Genomic DNA, 12,519 nt, shown 5'->3' with positions numbered 1-12,519 from the left:
TCGCCAGGCTGGAGTGCAGTGGCGCGATCCCCGCTCACTGCAACTTCCGTTTTCCAGTTTCAAGCAATTCTCCTGCCTCAGCCTCCCCAGTAGCTAGGACCACAGGCACAAGCCACCACACCCAGCTAATTTTTTTCTACTTTCAGTGGAGAAGGGGTTTCAGCATGTTGGCCAGGATGGTCTTGATCTCTTCACCTCGTGATCCGCCCACCTCAGCCTCCCAAAGTGCTGGCATGGGCCACCACACCCAGCCTAAGATCTACTTTTAAACTGTTACTAAAATGAGCTTTAGCGAGGAGCAGCGGCTCACGCCTGTAATCCCAGCACTTTGGGAGACCAAGGTGGGCCAATTGCCTAAGGTCGGGAGTTCACAGCAGACTGGTCAACACTGAAAAAACCTCGTCTCTACTAAAACCAAAAATTAGCCAGATATGGTGGCAGACACCTGTAGTCCCAGCTACTCGGGAGGCTGAGGCAGGAGAATCACTTGAACCTGGGAGGCGGAGGTTGCAGTGACCTGAGATTTCACCATTGCACTCCAGCCTGGGCAACAAGAGCAAAACTTCATAACAGAAAATAAAATAGGGGCCGGGCGCGGTGGCTCACACCTATAATCCCAGCACTTTGGGAGGCCGAGGCAGGTGGATCACGAGGTCAAGAGATCAAGACCACCCTGGTCAACATGGTGAAATCGGGCCGGGTGCAGTGGCTCACGCCTGTAATCCCAGCACTTTGGGAGGCCGAGGCAGGTGGATCACGAGGTCAAGAGATCGAGACCATCCTGGTCAACATGGTGAAACGCCGTCTCTACTAAAAATACAAAAAATTAGCTGGGCATGGTGGCGCGTGCCTGTAATCCCAGCTACTCGGGAGGCTGAGGCAGGAGAATTGCCTGAACCCAGGAGGCAGAGGTTGCGGTGAGCCGAGATCGCGCCATTGCACTCCAGCCTGGGTAACAAGAGCGAAACTCCGTCTCAAAAAAAAAAAGAAAGAAAATTAGTTTTAACATTAATAATATACCAATGCAAAGGTAGAACTTGTTTTCTTTTGAACAAGATTTTCACATGGTATTAAGAAATAGTAATTTTTTTCTTCACGTTTTCAGTAAACTGCCAAAAAAAAAAGAGGGGTCAGAACGTGCCTCTTACTGTCTGTATCAGGTCTTTTGATTGTTTAGAAACCTGAATCTCTTCTCTATCAAAAAGTAAAGATTTTGCTTTCTGAAATCTTGTCCTTTTGGCTAAATGAATGGCTATTATTTTACAGTGACCTGTGATTCTATTTTGATCAAGTGTTTTAAACCATTCTTATTTTGATATTAAATGTTTTAAACCTTTTATATTTGACAAACTTCCCAAAATCAAATTTCAAATTCTAGATGCCATCTGGTTTTGACCTCAGACTACCTTTTAGACATTCCAATACGGCCCTCCTATCCCCTCCCTGTTACCTCACTGTCTGTGACAGAGAAGAGGTCTGAAGATGCGCCCGGACTTGAAAAGCCTTTCCACCAGATGGTGCCTGCCTCTCGGGCTCATTCAGATTCCTGAGAGAATGGTTTACTTATTAATTAATCATTAATTAAGACAAGTTAATTTCTGCCTCCCGCATCCATTCTTTTTACCTAATAGCCATTTGCTGCCCCTCAGAAGAATTGTCTGCATTCCCCACCTCCTCCCCGCCACTAGGAATAAGGGGGTATACGCTTCTGTGTCCCATTGTGGGGTTGTAGTAATCATGGCGTGAGTCTCCTTCACCCACATTAATACATTTATATGCCTTTTCTCCTATTAATGTGTCTTTTGTCATCTGCTTTTCAGCAGATTTTCAGAGGGCGGAAGGCACACTTCCCCTTTCAAAGGGACATTCAAAGCATAGCAAGTCTTTTTTAGAGAGGTCTTTTTTTTTGAGACGGAGTTTTGCTCTTGTTACCCAGGCTGGAGTGCAATGGCGCGATCTCGGCTCACCGCAACCTCCGCCTCCTGGGTTCAGGCAATTCTCCTGCCTCAGCCTCCTGAGTAGCTGGGACTACAGGCGTGCGCCACCATGCCCAGCTAATTTTTTGTATTTTTAGTAGAGGCGGGGTTTCACCATGTTGACCAGGATGGTCTTGATCTCTTGACCTCGTGATCCACCCACCTCGGACTCCCAAAGTGCTGAGATTACAGGCCAGAGCCACTGCGTCCAGCCCTTTTTTTTTCTTTTAAAGAGTAAGAAATTGAAACAAAAGTAGAGCCCAATGCCACTGAGAACAACATAAAGGTAGAGAGTAACTGACCAAATGCAGACAGAAGGAAAGGGAGGGAGGGAAGGAGGGAGGGAAGGAGAGGGAAGGCAGGGAGAGAGGGGAGGGGAGAGAGGGCAAGGGAGGGAAAGAGGGAAGGGAGTGGGGAGGGGAGGGGAGAGGAGGGGAGGGGAGGGAAAGAAAGAAGCAGAAGTCCTGGGAATGGAGGTCCAGGCTGTGCCATACCGAACAGGTGAAAGGACACGAGAGGATTGGTCATCCTCCCGAGCAGTTTGCAGGTAAAGCAGCCTGGCGGGCTGTTGGCAGTGCCCAGTGCAGGTGGCAGCAGGAGGATTTCAGGAAGTCCCAGAGCTCCTGCGGGGCCAGGGTGGTCAGATGGTTGGGGCCTGCAGGTGTTGCTGTGACAGAAAGCATGGCCCCTGAGTCCTGTCCCTCATCCTGGCGTCCTGCCAAGACAAAGCCCACCAGTGTTGACCCAACTGGACGTGGGGAACACAGCTCCTAAGAGCCTCTAAGCGCCCCGCCTCCCCCGGGGACTCTCCTCCCCAGCACTGCCTCCTTCTTGTGGCGTCCCCATCCTGCTATGTGGCCACAGGCACCTGGACACCTGGGACCAGTGGTCATCGTCTTTCCCTGGAGCGTGGTGAGAAGCTCAGGTTGGGTGCAGGGCTGGAGAGGAGGCCTGTCTTGCGGCCCCTGCCATGTGTGCCCCTGTGTGCATGTGCGCGTGTGAGGATGGGCACCTGCAAGCCCAGGATTGCCACCTGCAGCCACCCATTTGACCTGGCGTCTTTGCGAGGGACGGGGCTTGCCTGAGTCGAGGTGGAGCAGTGAGGCCCCTGCTGTTTCCCCTGTTCTCACTTTTTGCGGTAGCCTATGACCATGGGCGTGATCACACCACACTTCTTTTATTTCTTTTCTTTTTTATAAAGATGGGGTTTCACCATGATGGTCAGGCTGGTCTTGAACTCCTGACCTAGGTGATCCACCCACCTCGGCCTCCCAAAGTGCTAAGATAACAGGCGTGAGCCACCGTGCCCGGCCACACCACACTTCTTTTATTTCTTTCACTTTTCTTTTGAGATGGATGGAGTCTCACTCTGCGGCCCAAGCTGGAGTGCAGTGGTGCGATCTCAGCTCACTGCAATCTTTGACACCCGGGTTCAAGCTATTCTCCTGCCTCAGCCTCTGTAATTGGGATTACAGGTATGAGCCACCACACGCAGCCAATTTTTGTATGTTTTAAATAGAGACAGGGTTTCACCATGTTGGTCAGGCTGGTCTCGAACTCCTCACCTCAGATAATCTGCCCACCCTGGCCTCCCAAAGTGTTGGGATTACAGGTGTGAGCCCAGCCTCATTTCTTTCACTTTTTAACTTAAATCCCTCATTGCAGCTATGAAATCCTAACCTCGATGTCACAACTACTTATTGATATGTGTTAAATAAATACCTGGCCACGGATATAAAACCATTGTGTTCACATTTCACCTGAGTCACATCCGGTGTCCCCAGCACCACCCAGACCACCTGCTGGGCTGGTCGTGGCCCTCAGAGTGGAGCAGAGCTGGGCTTGGTTCCAGTTCCGTTGCTCATCTGCTGTGGGATTTTCAGCCAGTCCTCGCCCTTCTCTAAGCCTCAGTTTCCACACCTGGGCAGTGGAGGGCTCCTGGCAGGTGAGGTTACTGAGAGGTCAGCTCTACCCCTCCCCCTGTCGTCAGTCACTCTGGAGGTCCCTGCCAAGTTGAAGGGGGTTGAACTATCCTTGTTGCAGAAGCCTCCAGAATTCTGTAGCAAGGGACACGGCTGAGGGCAGGCTACCGGGCACCCCCACAGCAGACTCCACCGAGGTACTGAGTGCTTTAGGATCGGAAGGAAGAGGGCATGTTTGTTTCTTTCACAGCCCCAAAAGAACCTTTCCAAAAATAGCTAGGCCTTAGGTCCAAGCAGAAACATCTGAACCATGTTTGGAGGGTTAGGATTTTATTTTTTTTGGTATTACGACAATTCCACTTTTCAGGAAGAAAACAAAAACGGGAAGTGCATGTCATACCTTGCAAGCCTTGGGAAGAGGACTGGGCAAACTGCTTCCAGATTCTTAACATCCATAACCTTTGGTCTGGAGATACCAGTTCTAGAATTTGTCTTAAGGAAATAACCATGCCTGGCTAATTTTGGTATTTTTAGTAGAGGCAGGGTTTTACCATGTTGGCTAGGATGGTCTCAAACTCCTGACCTCAAGTGATCCGTCTGCCTCAGCCCCACAAAATGCTGGGATTACAGGTGTGAGCCACCGTGCCCTGCCCATTTGCTGGTTTTCAGTGTAGACTTTTCCAGTAGTCAAACACTTTATATTCTTTTATAGTGTCTGAATTTTGAGTCATAGACAAAATTGTCCCTGCTGTAAGATTCAAAAGAAATTTCCCCTGTTCTCTTCCAGGACTGTTATGCTTTCAGGCTTTCCATGGACAACTTGGATGTGGGTACCAGCCCCACCCCATACGTGGGTGCCCTTAGTCCCGGCGGTGATGAGGGATTCAGAAAAGGAAATAAAGACAGAGACACGAGAGTAGAATTTACAGCATGGGTCCAGGGCACCAATGCGAGCGTGGGAACCGCGTTGGCACCAAGCTCTGGGCTCCAAACACTTTTATTATGTGCGCAATCTCATTGATCTTATGGGTGTGGAAGGAGAGTGTGAAGGACTAGGTGAGAGAGCCGGGCAAAGAGCACTTGAGATCCTTCTAAGGCGTGCTAAACTAGTACTCTGAGTTTATCACCAATTGTTACCAGGATGTGGCTGCATCAGAAGTACAGCGGAAGAGGAGCCACCCGGTCTGACCACACCCAATGTATCAAGGGGCTTTTACCTCCCTAGCATTGAGGATATGGAGCAATTAAAATCACTCCATATTCCGAGAGCCTAGGCAGACCCTGAGGCGTTCGGTGATCTCTGCCTTGCAAGGCTTTTCTCCTCCTTGCCAGCTCCCATCTGCAAAGACCCTCCCGGATCTTGTGAGCAGAGGTCGCCTCCCTTCTCTGACATCTTCGCATAAGCCCTCTTCAGGAGGCCCACATGCCGTCTCCATGCTGAGAAGGCATTTGTGGGACCAGAACGGTATCCTGTGCTCTGCTGCCATCCCGCGGTGTTCCCGGTGCCACTGTGCGCTCGGATGGTCTTTACCTTAGGCCTCCTGTTGCCGCTTGGTTTCTTTTTTTTTTTTTTTTTTTTTTTGAGATGGAGTTTCACTCTTGTTACCCAGGCTAGAGTGCAATGGCGCGATCTCGGCTCACCGCAACCTCCGCCTCCTGGGTTCAGGCAATTCTCCTGCCTCAGCCTCCTGAGTAGCTGGGATTACAGGAATGCGCCACCATGCCCAGCTGATTTTTTTTGTATTTTTAGTAGAGACAGGGTTTCACCATGTTGACTAGGTTGGTCTCGATCTCTTGACCTCGTGATCCACCTGCCTCGGCCTCCCAAAGTGCTGGGATTACAGGCTTGAGCCACCGCGCCCGGCCGCCGCTTGGTTTCTAATTAATGGCACTAATAATACAGTTTAGTTCCGTGTATAAAGTTCAGTGTATTCTGAGCCAAGCAAGCTTATAATTATTTAGCTAGAATTAGCATAGGTCTCCCCTTGGCCGTCTTGACCCACGCTTGGATCCATGTGGATTGTATTCTGGTGTCTGACATGAAACAGGCATCAGCCTCCTTTGATTTTCCAGTGGTTGTGCCATGTGCGTCCCCGGCACTCCAGAGGAAAGGGTTTGGTCGGGCAGTCAGCCCAGCGTGGGGACATTTGCAGAGACTGGATGATTGAGGACAGGAGGCACGTTCCTCTCCATGCACAGAGACCACAGACGGAGAGAGCTTCGTGTGCCAAGGTCTCAAGGTGGGAGGAAGCTCGGCCGATTCCCAGAACAGCAAGGCCAGCGCGGCTGCAGGAGCTGGGAAAGCCATGAGGACAGGGATGGGTTCCTAGAGGGGCCAGGCCATGCAGGGGCTGGCCGGATTTGTGGAGTCTGGCTTGGATTTGGGCTCTAAGGAGCTGCAGATAAGATCTTTAGAATCATTCACTTGATAAGACCCAGATTAGAAACTGGGGGGCCTAAGGGTACGGACAGTTCAAATTTTGCTGCAAATTGGCTGGGCACGGTGGCTGATTCCTATAATCCCAGCACTTTGGGAGGCTGAGGTGTGTGGATCCCTTGAGGTCAGGAGTTCGAGACCAGCCTGACCAATATGGTGAAATTCCGTCTCTACTAAAAATACAAACATTAGCCAGGCGTCTTGCATGACGTGGGTGATGGGCTTGTCCAGTAGAAAAATATTCTGTTCAGGCCGGGCGCGGTGGCTCATGGCTGTAATCCCAGCACTTTGGGAGGATCACGAGATCAAGAGATCGAGACCATCCTGATCAACATGGTGAAACCCCGTCTCTACTAAAAGTACAAAAAATTAGCTGGGCATGGTGGTGCGTGCCTGTAATCCCAGCTACTCAGGAGGCTGAGGCAGGAGAATTGCCTGAACCCAGGAGGCGGAGGTTGCGGTGAGCCGAGATCGCGCCATTGCACTCGAGCCTGGGTAACAGGAGCGAAACTCCATCTCCAAAAAAATAAAAAGAAAACAAAAAAGGAAAATATTCTGTTCATCACAAAGCCAGCATCAAATGGCTTGTGTAGAAATCTGATCAGCTACTCCATCTGGACATTCCACTTGGCACTTAGAGGGGGAAAGGAACAGTCTCCCTTCTCAGGGCACACAGGCCCTACAGGGACTTTCACCCAGCCCAGCTACTCGGGAGGCTGAGGCAGGAGAATCACTTGAACCCGGGAGGCAGAGGTTGTGGTTGGCCAAGATTATGCTACCGCACTCCAGCCTGGGTGACAGAGTGAAACTGAACTGGTGAGTTATTGGGGAAATGCAACTCGAAGGCATAATGAAATCCCCTTCACACCCACGAGGGTGGCTCTAATCCAAGCTCCAGGTAATAAGTGTTGGTGAGGATGTGGAGGAAGTGGGGCCCTAATAGTGGCCCCGCTTCTGCTGGTGGGAATGTAAAATAATACAGCCACTTTGGAAAACACTCTGGCAATTCCTGAAATAAATTCCAGCAATTCTACTCCAAGAGAATTGGAAACATATGTACACAGAAAAACTCGTGCACAGACATGTAGAGATCATTACTCATGATAGCCAGAGTGGAAACAACCCAAACATCCATCCACAGCTGAATGGAGACCCCACATGTGGTCTCTCAACACAGTGGAATATTATTCAGCCATGAAAAGGAGTGAAGTTCCAACACATGCTACAACTGGATGAAAGCATTACGCAGTGAAGCCAGACACAAAAGATCGCACATTGCACAATTCCGTTTGTGTGAAATGTCCAGAACAGGAAGCTCCATAGAGACTGAAAGTATCTTAGTGGTTGCCAGGGGCTGGGAGAGTTGGGGGAAATGGGAAGTGATTACTAATGGTACAGGGTTTCTTTTTGGGTAATGCTGGAAATAGATGCTAGGTGCCACAAAGAAAAATCAGCAGCAAGACAAAGGATCCTTCAGCAACGCAATTTTTACTTCCTGGACCACAGGAAGGGAACTCTCACTAGCCATCTTGCCACAAGACTACAAAGAACAAAGGCAAACACACAAATTTATACCTTACGCATTTGGGGTTGTCCTTACTGCTGTGTCTGATCTCCGCTGGCTGGAGCCAGAACTTCCAAATGAAACTAAAACCCGATTGGCTAGCAACTTAAAACTTTTCTAAACAGGTAAAAGCAATGGAGAGCTGGGACATGTGTGGCTGAAAGATCCTTTGTCTCGGTGCTAATTTTTCTTTGTGAAACTAGGCACCTATTTGCAACATTTATTTCCAACCGGTGAGGAAAATTTTCTAAAATTGATTGTGATCATGGTTGCACATTTATTTGAATATACTAAAAACCATTGAAATATACTTTAGAGGGTGAACTATGTCTCAATAATGTTGCTTTTAGGACACGCTGGTAATACTTTTTTTTTTTCAGCTCTATCTATAAAAATAGCAACAGCCTAATACACAACTGGGCAAAGTGTACGAACAGTATACTGAAAAAGAAATACAAATGGCCCACACATTTATAAAGAGATGCTCAGCTTAGTGGTGCCATTACGGCTCACTGCAGCCTCAACCTCCTGGGCTCAGGAGCCCTCCTGGGCTCCTACCTTAGCCTCCCAGGTAGCTGAGACTACAGGTGCACACCACCACACTCAGCTAATTTTTGTAGAGATGGGTCTTGCTGTGTTGCCCAGGCTGGTCTCAAACTCCTGGGCACAAGAGATCCTCTAGCCTCATTCTCCCAAAGTGCTGGGATTATGGGGAGAGCCACCATGCCTGCCCTCAGTCTTACTTACAATGAAAAGAATGCAAATGCAAGAACTACCCCCAACTACCATGTTCATTTCTCAGACAGAGGAATGTCCACATTTTGGCAGGCACTCTGGTGAGACCCGTGCAAGCCCTGACACCTGGGCGAGAGGACCACAGAACGGGACAATCCCCACGGGGGATGGGGTGGTTACTCTGATGGGGCCACAGGGTGCCCAGATATTCAGTCAGACATGATCGTGGGTGTGCCTGTGAGGTTGTTTCTGGATGAGACAAACATTGAAATCCACAGACAGGAGAGCAGAGGGTCCTGCTACCTCGGATGGGCTCTGACCAGTCAGTTGAGGGTCTGAGTGGAACACAAGGGCTGACCTTCCCCCAAGGAAGAGGGGCTTCTGGCTGCCTGACTGCTTTGGCAATGGCACATCGGTCTTCTCCTGCACCTGCTCTCCCGGGTCTCCAGCCGCCCACTGCAGATCTTAGGACTGTCAGCCTGCGTAATCTGGGGAGTCATTTCTTATGTACACATATATCCTATTGGTTCTGTTTCTCTGGAGATCTTCACTAATACAGACGGCAACTCAGTGAAAGACGTCAACACTGTCTGTACACGTGGCCTTGACTCCGCAATCACAATTCTGAGAATCCACCCTACGGATGAGCCTACAGGTGAAAAACCTGACCTTTGTACAGAGTTATTCATTGCAACAATGTTTATAGGAGAAAAAGACTGGAAAGACTCTTGTGTCATAGGGAACATATCATTGTGGTAAAATAAATCCATGCAATGGAACATTGTTGCCCCTTTAGACAACATGTGTAAATAGAATGAAAGAACCAGGGCCGGGCGCAGTGGCTCATGCCTGTAATCCCAGCACTTTGGGAGGCCAAGGCGGGTGGATCACGAGGTCGAGAGATCGAGACCATCCTGGTCAACATGGTGAAACCCCTTCTCTACTAAAAATATAAAAAAAAAAAAAAAAAAAAAAAAAAAAAAAAAAAAAATTAGCTGGGCATGGTGGCGCATGCCTGTAATCCCAACTACTCAGGAGGCTGAGGCTGGAGAATTGCTTGAACCCGGGAAGCGGAGGTTGTGGTGAGCCGAGATCGTGCCATTGCACTCCAGCCTGGGTAACAAGAGCAAAACTCCGTCTCAAAAAAAAAAAAAAAAAAGAACCGGAAGCTCTCTATTTTCTTAATGGAAATCAGCACCTAGAGGCAGAAGTAAATTCTGAAAGATACACAAGAGACCATGTGTCAGATGGGCCAGGAATGGGAGTAAGACTCTTCTCTAGATACTTTTTTTTTCTTTCTCTTTTCTTTTTAGGACAGCCTTGTTCTGTCACCCGGGCTGGAGTACAACGGCGCCACCTCGGCTTACTGCAACCTCAGCTGTCTGGGTTCAAGCTATCCTCCCACCTCAGCCTCCTGAGTAGCTGGGACTACCTTTTAGCGCTACCATGCCCAGCTAATTTTTAATTATTTATTTGAGACGGAGTCTCGCTCTGTTGCCCAGGCTGGGGTGCAGAGTGATGATCTCTCAGCTCACTGCAACCTCTGCTTCCCAGTTTCAAGCGATTCTCCTGCCTCAGCCTCCTGAGTAACTGAGATGACAGGCACATGCCACCAAGCCTGGTAATTTTTGTATTTTTAGTAGAGACGGGGTTTCTCCATGTTGGTCACACTGGTCTCGAACTCCTGACCTTGTGATCCGCCCCCCTCAGCCTCTCAAAGTGCTGGGATTACAGGTATGACCCACTGCACCTGGCCTCCAGATACTTTTTAATTTTGATCTGATATTTGAACCAATGATCCAAATATATCTTCTACTTAGAAAATAAAGTATCCCCTCCTCACCCATCTCCAGTGTACTGGTTCATTGCCCTTGAAGGCCCAAGCCCTGCTTCGCTGGAAAGTGTCTGTTCCTGACTGCGGGTACTCCCTGCACCTAGAAGAGGCCAGAGTTTAGCAGGTGCACACAAGGGCTGAAGGGCTGGATAGAGAAAAGCTGAAAAGCTGGAAACAAACTGAAAACCAGAGAATCCTTGAAATAAATGAAGGTGCATTCCAACTGTGGGTCTATCTATGAAACAGCGAAGGAGGAAGCAGGTCTGGACCAAGGGATTTCCGAGCTCACAGTTAGGTGGGGGGGAAAGCCGGTTCTAGAACTGTATCTACAACGCCGTCTGCTTTACCTTAAAGGGACCTCAAATAAAACTATGTATTTCTAGTATACAAGGCATACAAAATGCGAAAAAGCCTGGGGGATACACAGACTCACAATTGTGTTTACTTCCAGAGGAGGATGGGGGGGTGGGGAAGGAGAGGGGTCAGGGGCTTCGCTGTTCAGTTTCGGTGTCTTCCCAAGAGATTGCATTTATTACTTTTATTACTTGAGGAAAACAACTTTTTTTTTTTTTTTTTTTTTTTGAGACGGAGTTTCGTTCGTTACCCAGGCTGGAGTGCAATGGCGCGATCTCGGCTCACCGCAACCTCGGCCTCCTGGGTTCAGGCAATTCTCCTGCCTCAGCCTCCTGAGTAGCTGGGATTACAGGCACACGCCACCAAGCCCAGCTAATTTTTAGTATTTTTAGTAGAGACGGGGTTTCACCATATTAACCAGGATGGTCTCGATCTCTCGACCTCGTGATCCACCCGCCTCGGCTTCCCAAAGTGCTGGGATTACAGGCTTGAGCCACCGTGCCCGGCCGGAAAACAACGTTTATAAACATAAACGTTAGTAAATCACGAGCAGAAACGCTTATATACCCACTGACTTCCATTTTGTTAGCGCGCACAAGAGTTGAAAAAACGATACGGAAAGTAGCGCAGGCCAAAGGCCAGAAGGAAGCGGCGCCGCACGCTCATCAGGTGGTGAGGTCGCCGGCGATTTTCATCAGCGCTGTGCTTCACACTTCAGTGTTTCCTGCTTTCCCACGCTGAGTGCTTCTAATGAAGGGGGCCCTGAGCAGTGAGCCGGGGGAGTGAACTCTTGCTCCAGCCGGGGACGCCTGGCCGAGGGCTGGGCCGGGCCAGTGGCGGGTCCCCGGGGACCAGGCTGCCGGGAGCACCTGGGACACCGGAGCAGGAAGCCGTGCTTGGTGCCGAGCGCACGCCGGTGGCCAGGGAGTGCTCGCTCCGCAGGTGGAGGGCGCGCCGCGCGCTCGGGCCTCCCTTCGGACCCCGGGGCTCTGCGCCAGCTCCAGGAAGCGCCTCCCGCAGCGGGCGGCCATCCCCGCTCCATGTCTCCGCACCCCCAGTCCCAGCCCGGCGTCAGGCACAGGGGCGATTGCACACTCCGGAGGGGCGGCTCCAGAGGGGTTCCCGCCTCTGCCCGCCGGTCCCTCTTGCCGTCTACCTTCTCCTCTTGGGGCGCCGCCCTGGGCTCTCCATCGCCCCGGGGTGGCCTATCCCGCCAGCCCCTCCGAGCTGGCGGAACCGGGAGGGGATTCGCGCGGCCTCCGAGGACGCCCTCCCCGCTCGCCCCTGCGCCTCTTCGTCTGCAAAAGAGGAGCCGACGGAGAACCTGCGACTGAACTGGGGCTCTCCATGGGCGGGGAGAGGAGCGGAGAAAGCCGAGGGACAGACACCGCACGCCTCCTCCGCAGCCTCCTCCATGTCCTCCCCAGAGGGAAGGACCCGCGGCTGCGCGCGCCCCGGCCCTGGACTGCGCCCTGGACCCTCCGGCCCTGGACTGCGCCCTGGACCCCCAGCCCTTCCGCGGGCCGGCAGGGGAGGGGGCTGCAGCGCCTGGACTGGCCGTGGAATTATGTTGCATTAAAAACGAAGAGAACAGGGCCATTTCGCGTTTCTCACCGCCGGTCGGCCGCTCCTGCCCCACTGTCCCCGGCTCCGGGCCTTAGAGGACAGTCACCTCTCCTCCCCACCGGTCCCTACCG

The sequence above is a fragment of the Saimiri boliviensis genome, chromosome 6, assembly GCF_048565385.1.
Source record: "Saimiri boliviensis isolate mSaiBol1 chromosome 6, mSaiBol1.pri, whole genome shotgun sequence".
NCBI lineage: Eukaryota > Metazoa > Chordata > Mammalia > Primates > Cebidae > Saimiri > Saimiri boliviensis.
The sequence above is the reverse complement of the archived record's forward strand: the minus strand, read 5'-3'. Positions refer to the sequence as shown.